The sequence below is a fragment of the Rosa chinensis genome, chromosome 6, assembly GCF_002994745.2.
Source record: "Rosa chinensis cultivar Old Blush chromosome 6, RchiOBHm-V2, whole genome shotgun sequence".
Classification (NCBI taxonomy): domain Eukaryota; kingdom Viridiplantae; phylum Streptophyta; class Magnoliopsida; order Rosales; family Rosaceae; genus Rosa; species Rosa chinensis.
In genome coordinates this window covers 29,172,323-29,188,560 of record NC_037093.1, presented here as the reverse complement: position 1 = coordinate 29,188,560, position 16,238 = coordinate 29,172,323, and positions in this window count along the sequence as shown.

Below are 16,238 nucleotides of genomic sequence, written 5' to 3'. Positions count from 1 at the left end.
GTTATGGTCATGATACGCTAGCTGGTATGATTTTGAATGAAATTTGTACTTTACAGTCTTGGTTTCTTGCTTGTCGCCCGGGGGGGTGGGGGGGGGGGGGGGGGGAGGGTGGTGTTGGTGCTATCTTTTGTCTTGGAAAAATCTCATCTTATAATTGAATTGAAAATATGTACTTTCAGTCTATGTAGTAGAATTTGGTTTGTTTGTTTGTAGTAGATATGGCAACAATTGATGGATACTGTCAGAGTCTTGAGATGTTGTGTATGTTTTTGAAACAATCGAACTCTTTAATTAATTACTTCTCCAACCAAGTTTATAAGATGTAGAATTTGTAAAGAACATTCACTTTCATCAACAAGAGTGAAACATTGCAACTTTGATTTCTAACAGTGTTTCCTTGACATGTTTCTGACCAGAAAAGAACATTCACTTTCTTATTATCGTCTTATGAGTAATATATTTGTTGTCTACGTTCATGCATTTTCATCTTACCAGAAGTTGTCAGCATAGTAAATGTGGTTGCTCTAATGTTCTTTGCTGCATTGTTGATGGGGGACATAAGTAGCAGAAGCCATTAGAGGTTTAAAGGTATATAGGAGACATGTTAAAAGTGGGATAGATACTTAGATGTTATATGTTTTTGTTAATCAATGCCTAATTCATCATGGAAATTCTGATGCTGATGGAACATGAATGTTTCATGATTTTCTGGTCGAGTTTCATTTAGTCTTCAAGCTTTTCTATACTATATCCTAGATGAATTGATACTGATCAGGATGAAAAGATGAGCTAATTTGTTCTCTTGTCATCAAGCTTTGTTCCTAGTGTTGAATCTTTCTCTGTAGAAGCCAAGATTGAATATAGGGGTTTAGAAATTGTCCACTGTTACTGTGGATTATGGGGTTTAGAAATTGTCCAAAAATTTGAGGTTTTTCTGTAACTGGGTTTTGCTAATATGGGTTTAGTGTGACAGTTCTTATTGCAATTTACTTGATTTTGTTTGGTTGTGAAGAAAGTTTTGAGAAGGCAATGGCTAGGTATTTTCAATTATGCTTCATGATTTGAGTACGGAAACAAATTCTGGAAATGACAATTGTGGGGGTGGGACTGTGGGGAGGGTTATTGCGTGTAATATGCTAAATTTGAACTTTGATTTTGACGTGAGCAGTTTAAAGATTTGTTTTTATTAGATCATGCCTTTTCAAAACTTGTCCAATTTGAATATACCCTTCAATTGGCGAATAGATAGAATGAACAAATCTTCAGTTCTTGATGAAATTTGGTCCTTTATGTTTGAATTGTGTTTATCAGAGCCCTTTAGTATAATGTTGGATAATGGGGTATCTGTGGATTATGCTAAATGTCCAATGTAATTGCTTGTCCTTGTAGGCTCTATGATGTACGACCTCTTTATGGGAAATTGGTTGCTGCTGTGACGAAAAAAAAAGGGGTCAGAGGAGCCACTTGGACTTTTCTTCACACTCTTGCTGCTCAGGTAACGGAAATGGTTTATATATAATTTAGTATCCTATAAGTTGTGATATTTGAATTTTTTGTGTCATGTACATCTCCCATTAATTTTCTAGCTTTTTATTTCTTTAATGATTGCTTGAAGATTTCTGATTTTCTGTTATAGGAGGCTTGCAACAACACTAGAGTAATTGGTATGTGAAGTAGATCGAGGAAGATCCCTGCAAAGTTCATCTTGAAGTAGAGGAAAATAACTAACTTGTAAAGCTTAATCTTGTAAATTTTGGTAGAAACTCCATTCCTTTTGTAACATTCATGAGGAAAATTAAAATGTAATATTTCTTTTTATATAAGCTTCATTCCTTTTGTATAGTTTTTATTCATAAAAAAAAAAAAATGGCATGCATATTTGCATGTCAATTTTTTTTTATTCATAAAAATTATTTTTACGACGGCATTTTTGCCGTAGCAAATGACTTTTGGCGATGGCAAAAAACTTCAGTAGCGGTTGGTGGCGTCGCCATTGGTATTTGTGACGGCATTTTTCAGTCGCAAAATTCTTGCGACGGCAAACGTTTTGCCGTCGCTAATAGTCTTGCGACGGCGAATTGCCGTGGCAAATACCATTGGCGACGCCACCAACGGCGTCGGAAGAATTGCCGTCGCAGAGCTGTCGCCAATGCTCCTTTGCGACGGCAAAAGAGGCTTTTGCGACGGCATTGCGCCGTGGCCGTTGCAATTTTTTTTTGTAGTGAAAGTTCAAATGAAGAAAGTTTCCCTAAAACAAAATAGGAAATATGTCCTAAAATGAAAGAGGAAGGTTTCTAAAATGACTTGTCCTTAATATACGCTCATTTCTGCTCTTTTTCGCCCGTTTTCTCCATTTCCGTCCTTGAAGTACCTAAAAACAGAAACTATGTTATAATTATTAATTTTAAGAGAATAACTAAACCAAATGAGGGAAAATACATATTTAAAACGTCACACTTTGTGCTTCTATCAGCGATATACGAGAGGTTTGAGTTGGGGAGGCATCCTGGTGAGGGGTTGTGTTTTTGTATCGCATTCATTTCTGTTCTGCGTTCTGTCGTTTTGCTAATGTAGCTCATTGTGTTTTTCTCTTTTGCTTTTTGTAGTCGACATGCCTAGTGAGTCTGCCACCAAGAGTGACGCCCCCTATGCCGACGTGAATACTGATGCCATCATCGAAGAGTTACTGAAAGACTCGGAGGTGGTGAGGCGTTGCAATGTGGATTTGGCTAACAAGAGGGTATATGAGACCGAGCATCGGGTGAGCATGCAGCTGTCCGATGACGTATACCAGAGGTTTTCCGATATCGTTCTGGAATACCTAAACAGCCAGGTTGTGAATGTTGAAGCGTTGGTGGGTGTGGATGGTGGTGCCGCCCGAGGACTGTAGAACCAGCAGGGGGAGGCGCGGTCTCGCTCCCAGGAAGCGGTGGCCAAGACGAGGCGGCACCGTCGGGAACCAGAAGGTGACTCGAGGCGGCGGTCGCGGGCTCCGGTGGGGCGAGATGGGCAGTCCCCCCGAGTTCGCAGGGAAGCTGTGTCTGTGGTGGGAGTCTAGATAGAAGGTGTGCCTGCTGATGTCTGGGTGTCTAGGGGTAGTCCCCTGATACTCGCATAGAGGGGAGCGACCCTAACATTGTGCAAAGTGTTGGGGATACGGCGAGGCAGCCGACACCACCTCTGGAAGTGGATATCTCTATGGAGGAGTTGTTTGAAGAAGTGGAACGTCACCAGAGCGATACCAGTGCCAGGGGTTGTTTGGTGGAAGATGTTGTGCTGGAGCAAATTGAGGGTGTTTTTGGTGCCGATATCAAGGGCCAAGGGTCGCCAGAGGTTATCGACGTTGATAGTAGGGAAGCGGAAGTGACGAGTTAGGACCCTCGTCAAGGGTATCAGGATGCGCAGGAGAGGTTGATGAGGGTGAGTATCGCTTTTGTTGTACACATTCCATTTCATTGTTTTGCTCCTTTTTGTTGATATCTTGCATGGGATGTAGGCTGTGAACATGAACTATCAAGCGTCTGCTGAGTTGCTTGCCCATTTTGATTGGGAGATCGATTGACTCCAGGCCGAGTTGATTGTCGAGAGGGAGCGAGCACGCAAGCTCTAGGGTTTGTTAGACCGCGGCTAGGTTGATCGTGATGTGATGACCTGGTTTTCTGTTATTTAATTTTAGTAATTAATAATGGACCAGTTGTACGAATATTTGTTATTGTGCTTTATTTGTAGGTTGTTTGTGAAGTGGAATAGTTTTTGTGCGTATAATTATTCGAATTTCACAGTTTAGGGGGTCGTGTGAAGTTTGACTTTTTATATGTTGAGATTCTCGGAAAACTTCCTTCACGAATGTTGTAGAACGCGTCGATACGAGTTCGTGGACATGCGGAACGCGTCAATCGGAGTTCGTATGAGAAAGTTATGGCTATCGGAAGAAGTTTCCGTTTTAGTATAAATAGGGGAAATCAGAAATTATTTTCATTTTCCTCATTTCCTTTTCCGGAAACCTTCCTCTCTCTCCCTCTTCTCTCTCGGTCGATACCTTTGGTATCGAAGATTTCTATCTGACCCGACCCGAAACCGGTCGACCCGACCCGACTTTTCAGGCGGACTGCGGCTGTCTCTGGCGACGAAACTTTCCAAACAGGTTCGCCTCCTCCGTCCGGTCATCCCTGTGGTGTTCTCTAGCGACGAGATCCACCGTGTGTGGCGCTGCAAGGCTGTACAGTTAGTGTTTTCGGACCCGGCCAGAAAACACAACTCCGGCGACTTCATGGCTTCATGCTTCCTTGGTTGAGTTCAGAATGGGCTTCTTGATCGATCTATGGTGTTTGTTTTGATCGATTTACGTGGAAATCAGTTCAACTCAGTTTGAGCAATAATTCAAAGCTTGTGAGGTAGTTTTCGATCCCTTAAGCTTGTTTTCTGACTTCGATCCAGTTATGAAAGTTCACAAGCATGCTTAGATGAAGCTTTTTGATGTTGGAAGTTTTGTGAAATATTGAGTTTTGGCCAGCGGCGGTGCGCCACCGCCTGTGGTGGCGTTCCGGCGGTGTTCCGGCCATGTATGGGATTGTTTGTGGTATTATATATGTTCCAGTCGTTGACACGAGCGTTTTGATATATAATATGCAAATTTTGGAGTTCGTATGAAATTGTTATGATTTTTACAGTTTCATACCGATCGATTTATTCGATCCGTGAGGATTCAAGCGTCCGATTGACTTGTGGTTTGGTCACATCGATCGTGGGCGTATTCCGGAGACTTTGGGAGGTCTCGGATGTGGTTTTTCCTCAATTGGCTCCACTTTGGGGGTTTTAGTTCAAAACAGGGGGTTTCGAACTTAAATCATATGTAAATTGTCACTAAATTGGAAACGTATGTGAATAGGTACTTGACAAAGTACAGTGGACGATTATTTGTGAATTGGCGGCTTTGCGTTTTGTTGAAGACGCAGCAGGAGTTCGAGGTGAGTAAATCTCACAAGGATCTTTATGAACAGAAGTACCATTATTGTTTTGGCGTTAATTAATTAACTGCAAACTATATTTGGTATTAGTAGGCATTCCTGACCGAGTGACTACATATATATTTAGATGAAATATATATATATATATATATATATCCTTGTGGATGATTGTGATAAATAATAATATGCATGATGATGTTCATATTATTGTTGAATGTGGCTTTTCAGGAAACAATATTGTGGAAAAAGATGTTTTCTATTGTTTGAAAAGTATTGAGCTTGATGTTACATTTTTGAGTCAAGCGTGACTCATTTTAAATGTATTGGTCCTTGTACCAAGGGTCACAGATGGTGAGCAGGAGTTAGGAAAGCCGAAGCTAGATGTTATAACGTTTTTAGGTCGGTTGCGACTTATTTAACGTTTAGCTTTAAGATCAGATAGGGTCAAAGAAGATTACATATCACTGATGGTGACAGGTTTCAGACGGTGACCTTGACGTTGATTTCATGACCAGACGGGGTCTGAAGATCATGTGTCACAGATGGTGATACAGCACAGATGGTGACCTAAATGTTGATTTTGAGACCAGACGGGGTCTGAAACCACATGTCACAGATGGTGACAGGTCGCAGATGGTGACCAAGGCAGGAAATAGGTAATCACGTCTGTAGCCGGACGGGTGATTACGATTTCAATAGAGTTCTAGTTATCTGCCACGATAGCTTATGAGAGTAACGGTCGAGGTTGCTTGAGACTCATAGGTACGTAGTTTAAAGGAGAGTTCCGATGGTATTCTTCTTTAATTGTCTAGATGAGACTTGAATTGCTACTTGATGGTTAAGTTAGCAAATAGAGCATGGTCATAGCGGTGACTCATGTTGTCCTTTCTTTGGAAAGGATATGGAATGTTAGAACTTAGAAGGAATCATGGCTGCATGTTTCCTTAAGTAGATTGATGTGAGTTGTTGACTGATGTTCATGAGTTACTCATACGAGCTTTCATAAGCTTACCGGGTTTTGTTGTGTGGAAACCCGGTGCACCATTCTTTTGGTGTAGGGGTTAATCCCGCAGGTCAGGAAAATCGTGGCTGAAGCTGAGGTAGCTACAGGCAGCTGAACGGTTAGGAAGCAAATTTTGTTGGCTTTGCTATTGTTATGACTTCCGCTATGTAGTAAGCTCTGAGGAGCATTTACGCTTTATTTTGTGATGGCAACTTAATTCGTAAATTTGTGTAATATATGACTCTATGAAGCGAGTGCATATTAACTCGGATGGTTTCAGGGCGTCATTATGTACTTGTTATAAAGGAAAGATGTTCTAGGTATTTGTATTGATGACTGAACATTCATGCATGTATAATTATGGGATTATATATATATCTATTTTCATGTGTGTAAAATCAGGGGCGTGACAGATTGGTATCAGAGCGTAAGGTACATATTTGGTGACAATCAATACTCCTCGAGTGATGGCCCATCTGCAGCTGATTCCCATCAGATGCTCTTCGGTATTGATATAGTCATTGGGTATGTAATGAGTGATAGGATGCGAGTCGTCAGGGTAGTGTCGGCTCAGGGGATGATGTGTAGGAGCTAGATGTAGCTTCTATGAGTTAAAGACTTTTAAGGAATGATGACCTTTAGTTTTAACTCAAGATTGACGTAGGGGACGGAATGTATCCTCTGACGTAGTATTGTGGTTGATCGAGTCATAGCGTTGACTTATACTTGTGTTTGAGAGTTATACATGTATTAGACCCAGAGGCAGGGGTAGAGCCCGAGGTATGGGCAGGATTCCTCCTCCTGTTGAGGAGATGTTCGAGAATGATGTGGAGGCATCAAATGTTGAGTTGCCTGTTCCACCTGTTGTGGAGGCTGCAAATGTTGTAGATCCCACTCATTTGTCGAAGTTGGCAAAGGAGATTTCGAGATTGGGAGGAGTCCCATTTCAGGGAGGTATGGATCACATGTTGGCAGATCAGTGGATCGAGAACATGAAGACCTACTTCGAGATGTTCGTTTGCGACGACACTGAGAAGAGGAAGATTGCCACATTTATGCTCTAAGGCGATGCACGGGTCTGGTGGAATGGCACACAGAGAGTGATGGATGTGTTCGCCATGACCTGGGACGGTTTTGTGGAACTGTTCAGGAAGACGTACTTTCCGCCTTCAGTGAGGGAGCAACTGGAAAGGGAGTTCATCTCGTTAGTCCAAGGGACTAAGAGTGTGAGGGAGTATGAGGCTGAGTTCTCAAGGTTGTATCGCTTTGTGAGGCAGATGGATGCTAAGAGCTTAGCTATGAAGTTTCAGTGGGGACTGAATGCTTCGATCCGGCACGATGTCGCTGTTCTGGAACTGAAGACGGTGGAGCTCATTTTCGTGAAGGCTATGGCCATTGAGCAGGAGAACTTGACTTTCCAGGAACAGGAATCAGCTGAGAGGGATTTCCAAAGAAAGGGAAAGGCAACTGCGGGGAGCAGTAAAACATTTGGGAATCGAGGTGGATTCTAGAAGAGACAGAGGACAAATCAGCAGGCACCAGCTAGGGCTGTAGCTGCACCTGCTAGGGTTGCACCTAATAGGCCGGTGGCGAACCCGAAGTGTTTCAATTGCAATGAGATGGGCCATGTTGCTCGAGCTTGCACAAAATCGAAGAACTTGGCATGCTTCACCTGTGGCCAGACGGGGCACTTCTCATGGGATTGTACCCAGCAGGGTAGGGGACAAGGGAACCAGCAGAGGCAATAGCCTCAGGGGCAGGCTAGGGTGTTTGCTATTGGTCAGCAGAATACCGGAGTGGAAGGTACCTTATCCTTATTTGATTTCTTTGCTAGAGTGTTATTTGATACGAGAGCGTCCCACTCTTTCATATCTAGCTCTGTGGTTGATATGTTAGGATTGACTCCTAGACCTCTTGCTAGACCCTTGTGTGTTATTTCCCCACTTGGTGTTTCCCTTGAGCTTGATATGTTTTGTGATGCATGTCCGATTGTGATCGGTGGTAGGGATCTTTCTGCAACTTTGATTGTGTTAGCAGATCATACGTATGATGTTATTTTGGGGATTGATTGGCTGAGGCCAAATCATGCTATGATTGATTGCTTTGAAATGGTAGTGTCATTTGATAGGAGCATTTTAATGCGACATTTTAACTGTTATTTCCCTATATTTTCTGCATTATTTCCTTAATAAAACTCTGTTTAGGAAAGTTTCCATTCTTCGAATGGGAAAGTTCCTAATTGTAGAAAGTTTCCGTTTTGTAGTTTCTATTTTCCATTTTTAGAAAGTTTCCATTTTAGTTTAAGAAAGTTTCCATTTCTTATTTTAGAAAGCTTCTATTTTCAGGTTTTTGGAATAAATAAGCAGAATTGAGTTCATAAATGGAACGAGAAGTTTCATGAAGATGACATGGCAAGGAGAGAATCAAGGAAGAGTTTATTTTTAAAAAAGGAAAATATATTTTCCTTGGGGATTAAATTTGCCGTGTAATACTTAAGGAAAAACAAGGTGACAACGTGGGAATTGAAGATGATTGATTGAGGATTTCAAGGAGAGATTTTCTTGGGAGACTTTTATGGAAAGAAATATTGTTGGAGGAGTAAATTGGTGTGATTGCCAACGTGAAAATCAGAAATAATCAAGGAGATGACGGAAAGAGAGATTCAAGGGAGATATTTATGGAAGGAAAATATGTGTGCACCAAGGAAAAGCTCAAAAGGCGTCCAGATTCATCCCCAAATTCCCTAAAGGAATGTTGGCCGAAATTCATGAAGAAAATCAGAATAATTTCAAGGAAATTCGGCAATTAAATATTAGGGAGGTATTTTAGAGAATTATGATTGGTTGGAACACATCACAATGCTTACTTGGCATTCTATGATTGGTTGGACCACATCACAAGCTTACTTGGCGAATTATCATTGGTTGAAGCTATGTGGAAAATTCTGATTGCTTTGTGAACCCTAGCCATGCTCCTATATAAAACTCCCCCTTTCTCAACGTCAAGGGGTCCTCTCCCCCATACAATTTACACTTTAGAAAAATTCAGAAAAGTTCTTAGCATAGCCGTGAGTTTCTCCATCCTCTAGTCATCTCCACGAGTTCAAGCAAGGCCAAGGGAGAAGAAGCATAGCCGTGAGCATCCATCATCCATCTCCAACCTTGAAGCTTGCTTTCGAGATTCAAGAGACCACCACATCAATCGTTCATCACCATCTCCATCTCACGGTGTAATCCGATTCTCCTTTGTAACCTTTGCTTTGAATTTCGTTGGTTATGAACTAGTTGACATATGTGTTTGAACAAATATTAATTTCTGGAATTTTTATGATTAATTGAGAATTTTCAGATTCATATTATTGTTCTTCGAGAGTTGCTTATGTGGGTTTGTTTAATTAAATTTGCGTTATAGATAACTTTTGTATTTTAATCTTATGTGGTTGCAAACACTTAGGGTTTCGATATAATTGGTGCTAGGTTTAAGAACATGAAATCGACTTTTCGTTTTGTGTAAACTTGAATCAAAGTAGTAAGGGTTTTGTACAAAGATCGAATTTAATTAACGAGGATTGCAATTAGGTGGACTTTTCCATACTAAGTTGTACACTTGAGTTGATAGCCTTTCTCTATGTGTAATGCGTTAAACATGACATGATTGACTAGCTTTCTAGGGTTTGATTGCATGTTTGATAGGATTAATCTAGGTGCTTTCGCTTAGGTTAATTAGCATTGAAAAGTAAAAAATGGGAATTCATTTGCTTTCGAATGTTTCACATGATCAACTCCTTTCTCATGACTTAGATGAACAATATTAGGGTTTGAGTCAATTTTAATCATATGTTTCGATTTTGATCTTTGTTCTCTCATTCCATCTTTGTATTTATGTTTTTGCATTTTAATTCTTTTGTTTACTTAATTTATTTTCAAAACCCAAAAACAAAATCTCCCCCTTTTTCGTAAATAATGTTTATACTTGTGAATATCTTTGTAAATATTATACTTTGTTTTAATTTTAATTGTTTAATTGTTTGACAATGACAGGTGTACCCTCAATCCCCGGAATAGAACGATCCCTATTTACTATATACTAACGATGAAATTTCAGGGTTAAATTATGCGCTTGCTTTTTAGCTGCATCATCATTTCATATACCTGGACAGCCAGTGTTTCGTTATCGGTGTCTTAGGTCAGATACTGCTTTGAGGGCAGGATTCTTAGCTCATGTGGAGTCGGTGAGTTGTACTGCGGTTATGGCAGAGATTGCCGTGGTTTCCGAGTACAGTGATGTATTTCAGGAAATACCAGGGTTACCTCCAAGGAGGGTAGTGGATTTTGCTATCGATGTGATACTAGGTACTGCACCTGTATCCATGGCACCTTTTCGGATGGCACCAACTGAACTTAAAGAGTTGAAGGAGCAGATTGATGGTTTACTTGAACAAGGGTTCATTAGACCTAGTACTTCTCCTTGGGGTGCACCTGTGGTGTTTGCGAAGAAGAAGGATGGTTCACTAAGCTTGTGTGTGGATTATCGGCAATTGAACAAGGTGACGATCAAGAATAGGTACCCTTTACCTAGGATTGATGACTTGTTCGACCAGCTTAAGGAAGCTACTGTATTCTCAAAGATTTATTTGAGATCTGGATATCACCAGTTGAGGGTGAAAGATGATGATGTTCCTAAAACTGCTTTTAGGACTAGGTAAGGACACTTTGAGTTTGTTGTCATGCCTTTTGGTCTAACCAATGCACCTGCTGCCTTTATGGACTTGATGAACCGTATGTTCAGTCCGTACTTGGATAAGTTCGTGGTGGTGTTCGTGGATGATATCTTGATTTATTCCAAGACGCTGGAGGATCATGATAAGCATCTGCGGATTGTGCTACAGATTTTGAGAGAAAAGAAGTTGTTTGCAAAATTCGAGAAGTGCGAATTTTGGCAAAGAGAGGTCAAGTTCCTTGGTCATGTAGTTTCGAAGGATGGAGTCTCCGTGGATCCTTCTAAAGTTGAGTCAGTGATGAACAGGGGCCAACCCACTACTGTTACTGAGGTACGTAGTTTTCTGGGTTTGGCAGGTTATTACCGGAGATTCATTGAGGGATTTTCTAGCATTGCTTCGGCTTTGACCAAGTTGACCAGGAAGGATGTCCAGTTTGTGTGGACTGAGGAATGTGAGCGAGCATTCAATGAGTTGAAGGCTAGATTGACCACGGCCCCAGTGCTGACTATTCCCACAAGCGGTGGTGGTTTAGTCATCTATAGTGATGCGTCTCATCAGGGTTTGGGGTGTGTGTTGATGCAGCATGGCGGTGTTGTCGCTTATGGTTCTAGACAGTTGAAGGTGCATGAGTGTAACTACCCTACTCATGATTTGGAGTTGGCTGCAGTTGTGTTTGCATTGAAGATTTGGAGGCATTACTTGTATGGGGAGAAGTTCGAACTCTTTTCGGATCATAAGAGTTTGAAGTATCTGTTCTCTCAGAAGGAGTTGAACATGAGACAGAGAAGGTGGATGGAGCTCATAAAGGACTATGATTTCACCTTGGAGTATCATCCAGGAAAGGCCAATGTTGTGGCGGACGCTTTGAGTAGGAAGCCTAGAGGTATTGTTGCTTCTATTATGGTTCAGGAGTGGCTTATGTTGGAGACTGCATCTGAGTTTGACCTTGTGCAAGAAAGAGTTGAGAATGGAAGTTTCCTTGGAAGTATCACGGTACAGCCTACCTTGATTTCCAGGATCATTCAAGGTCAGACAGAGGATGAGTTCTCACGTGCGAAATTGGCAGAGTTGGCTGCGGATTCGTCAATTGGCGTTCCATCGGAGTGGTCGGTGGGAACAGATGGTGGTTTGTGGTTGAATCATAGGTTGTATGTTCCGGATCGTGTTGACCTCAAGGGAGAGATTCTTCGTGAGGGGCATCGATCGCGGTATTCTGTGCACCCTGGAAGCACTAAGATGTATCGGGATTTGCGAAGGCAATTGTGGTGGAATAGAATGAAAAGGGATGTGGCAGAGTATGTTTCCAAGTGTCTTACTTGCCAACGTGTGAAGGCTGAGCATCAGAGACCTGCAGGTATGTTAAAGCCGTTACCTATTCTCGTATGGAAGTGGGAGCAGATCTCAATGGATTTTGTCACTGGACTGCCTAGGTCCAAACGAAGTCACGATGCAGTGTGGTGATCGTGGATCGTTTGACGAAATCGGCGCACTTTCTTCCGGTGTCAATGACGTATTCGGTTGACACGTTATGCGAGCTTTACATCGAGGTAATCGTGAGACTTCATGGTGTGCCTGTGTCAATTGTTTCTGATCGTGATGCTCGGTTCACTTCTAAATTTTGGAGCGGTTTCCAAAAGGCCATGGGGACTGATTTAGATATGAGTACGGCATTTTACCCTCAGACTGATGGGCAGACTGAGCGAGTGAATCAGGTGTTGGAGGATATGTTGAGAGCCTGTGTGTTGGACTTCAAGGGAAGTTGGGAAGATCATATGCCGTTGATTGAATTTTCCTACAACAACAGTTATCACTCTAGTATTGGCATGGTACCATATGAGGCCCTGTATGGTAGGCCATGTAGATCTCCGATCTGCTGGGCAGAGGCGGGAGATAAGGTGTTATTGGGTCCTGAGATTGTGCAGGAGACCACTAACAAGATTTCAATTATCAGGGACAGGATTCGAACAGCACAGAGTAGACAGAAGAGTTATGCAGATTTGAAAAGGAGGCAGGTTGAGTTTAAAGAGGGTGATCATGTGTTCTTGAAGGTCTCACCCATGAAGGGTGTGGTGAGATTTGGCAAGAACGGGAAGTTATCACCAAGGTTCGTTGGACCTTTTGAAATTCTGGAAAGGGTAGGAGATTTGGCTTATAGGCTTGCCTTACCTCCTACTATGTCTGGTGTGCATAATGTTTTCCATGTGTCTATGTTGAGGAAGTATGTTCAGGATGAGTCACATGTGATTGATTATGGTACGATTGAGGTGCATGCGGATACGACCTTTGTTGTTGAACCTGTTCGTATTCTGGATAGGTCAACAAAGCAACTTCGAAGGAAGGAAGTTGACTTGGTCAAGGTATTGTGGAGTCACCATGACGAGGGTGATGCTTCTTGGGAATTGGAGTCGGATATGCGAGCGAAGTACCCACAGTTGTTTGTTGATGAGCAAGCGTGAATTTCGGGGCGAAATTCCTTTAAGGAGGGTAGACTGTGATGACCTGGTTTTCTGTTATTTAATTTTAGTAATTAATAATGGACCAGTTGTACGAATATTTGTTATTGTGCTTTATTCGTAGGTTGTATGTGAAGTGGAATAGTTTTTGTGCGTATAATTATTCGAATTTCACAGTTTATGGAGTCGTGTGAAGTTTGACTTTTTATATGTTGAGATTCTCGGAAAACTTCCTTCACTAAAGTTGTAGAGCGCGTCGATAAGAGTTCGTGGACATGCAGAACGCGTCAATCGGAGTTCGTATGAGAAAGTTATGGCTATCAGAAGAAGTTTCCGTTTTAGTATAAATAGGGGAAATCAGAAATTATTTTCATTTTCCTCATTTCCTTTTCCGGAAACCTTCCTCTCTCTCTCTCTTCTCTCTCGGTCGATACCTTCGGTATCGAAGATTTCTGTCTGACCCGACCCAAAACCGGTCTACCCGACCCGACTTTTCCGGCGGACAGCAGCTGTCTCCGGCGACGAAACTTTCCAGACAGGGTCGCCTCCTCCATCCGGTCATCCCTGTGGTGTTCTCTAGCGACGAGATCCACCGTGTGCGGCGCTGCAAGGCTGTACAGTTAGTGTTTTCGGACCCGGCCGGAAAACACAACTCCGGCGACTTCACGACTTCATGCTTCCTTGGTTGAGTTCAGAATGGGCTTCCTGATCGATCTATGGTGTTTGTTTTGATCGATTTACGTGGAAATCGGTTCAACTCAGTTTGAGAAATAATTCAAAGCTTGTGAGGTAGTTTTCGATCCCTTAAGCTTGTTTTCTGACTTCGATCCAGTTATGAAAGTCACAAGCATGCTTAGATGAAGCTTTTTGATGTTGGAAGTTTTGTGAAATATTGAGTTTTGGCCGGCGGCGTTCCGGCGGTGTTCCGGCCATGTATGGGACTGTTTGTGGTATTATATATGTTCTAGTCGTTGACACGAGCGTTTCGATATATAATATGCAAATTTTGGAGTTCGTATGAAATTGTTATGATTTTTACAGTTTCATACCGATCGATTTATTCGATCCGTGAGGATTCGAGCGTCCGATTGACTTGTGGTTTGGTCACATCGATCGTGGGCGTATTCTGGAGACTTTGGGAGGTCTCGGATGTGGTTTTGCCTCGATCGGCGCCACTTTGGGGGTTTTAGTTCAAAACAGGGGGTTTCGAACTTAAATCATATGTAAATCGTCACTAAATTGGAAACGTATGTGAATAGGTACTTGACAAAGTACAGTGGACGATTATTTGTGAATTGGCGGCTTTGCGTTTTGTTGAAGACGCTGCAGGAGTTCGAGGTGAGTAAATCTCACAAGGATCTTTATAAACAGAAGTACCATTATTGTTTTGGCGTTAATTAATTATCTGCAAACTATATTTGGTATTAGTAGGCATTCCTGACCGAGTGACTTCATATATATTTAGATGAAATATATATATATATATATATATATATATATATATATCCTTGTGGATGATTGTGATGAATAATAATATGCATGATGATGTTCATATTATTGTTGAATGTGGCTTTTCAGGAAACAATATTGTGGAAAAAGATGTTTTCTATTGTTTGAAAAGTATTGAGCTTGATGTTACATTTTTGAGTCAAGCGTGACTCATTTTAAATGTATTGGTCCTTGTACCAAGGGTCACAGATGGTGAGCAGGAGTTAGGAAAGCCGAAGCTAGATGTTATAACGTTTTTAGGTCGATTGCGACTTATTTAACGTTTAGCTTTAAGACCAGATAGGGTCAAAGAAGATTACATATCACAGATGGTGGCAGAGTACAGATGGTGACAGGTTGCAGACGGTGACCTTGACGTTGATTTCATGACCAGACGGGGTCTGAAGATCATGTGTCACAGATGGTGACAGAGCACAGATGGTGACCTAAATGTTAATTTTGAGACCAGACGGGGTCTGAAACCACTTGTCACAGATGGTGATCAAGGCAGGAAATAGGTAATCACGTCTGTAGTTGGACGAGTGATTACGATTTCAATAGAGTTCTAGTTATCTGCCATGATAGCTTATGAGAGTAACGGTCGAGGTTTCTTGAGACTCATAGGTACGTAGTTTAAAGGAGAGTTCCGATGGTATTCTTCTTTAATTGTCTAGATGAGACTTGAATTGCTACTTGATGGTTAAGTTAGCAAATAGAGCATGGTCATAGCGGTGACTCATGTTGTCCTTTCTTTGGAAAGGATATGGAATGTTAGAAGGAATCATGGCTGCATGTTTCCTTAAGTAGATTGATGTGAGTTGTTGATTGATGTTCATGAGTTACTCATACGAGCTTTCATAAGCTTACCGGATTTTGTTATGTGGAAACCCGGTGCACCATTCTTTTGGTGTAGGGGTTAATCCTGCAGGTCAGGAAAATCGTGGCTGAAGCTGAGGTAGCTACAGGCAGCTGAACGGTTAGGAAGCAAATTTTGTTGGCTTTGCCATTGTTATGACTTCCGGTATGTAGTAAGCTCTGAGGAGCATTTACGCTTTATTTTGTGATGGCAACTTAATTCGTAAATTTGTGTAATATATGACTCTATGGAGCGAGTGCATATTAACTCGGATGGTTTCAAGGCATCATTATGTACTTGTTATAAAGGAATGACGTTCCAGGTATTTGTATTGATGACTAAACATTCACGCATGTATAATTATGGGATTATATATATCGATTTTCATGTGTGTAAAATCAGGGGCGTGACACGTGAGGAGATGAGGCAGGTAGTTGACGATAGGATTGCGAGAAGGATGGAGTTAGAGCGGTCGCTGACGATAGAGGAGGCAGAGGAGGCGGTTGCTCCCCTAAGGGAGTCCAATTTGGACCTGACTAGCAAGTTGCAACGGGCCGAGGTGGGTTTAAAGACCCTGTAGGAGGTAAGGATGGAAGTTCACACTGCTGAGGAGCGATTGCGAGAGCTGACGAGGCAGGTGCAGGAATGTAATGCCGAGTTAGAGCTCCATAGGGCGACCTTAGAGAGTTTTGCTCATGCCGATCGCGTTGTTGAATTGGAGGGGCAATTCAGTGCCTTGCAAAGAGAGGTT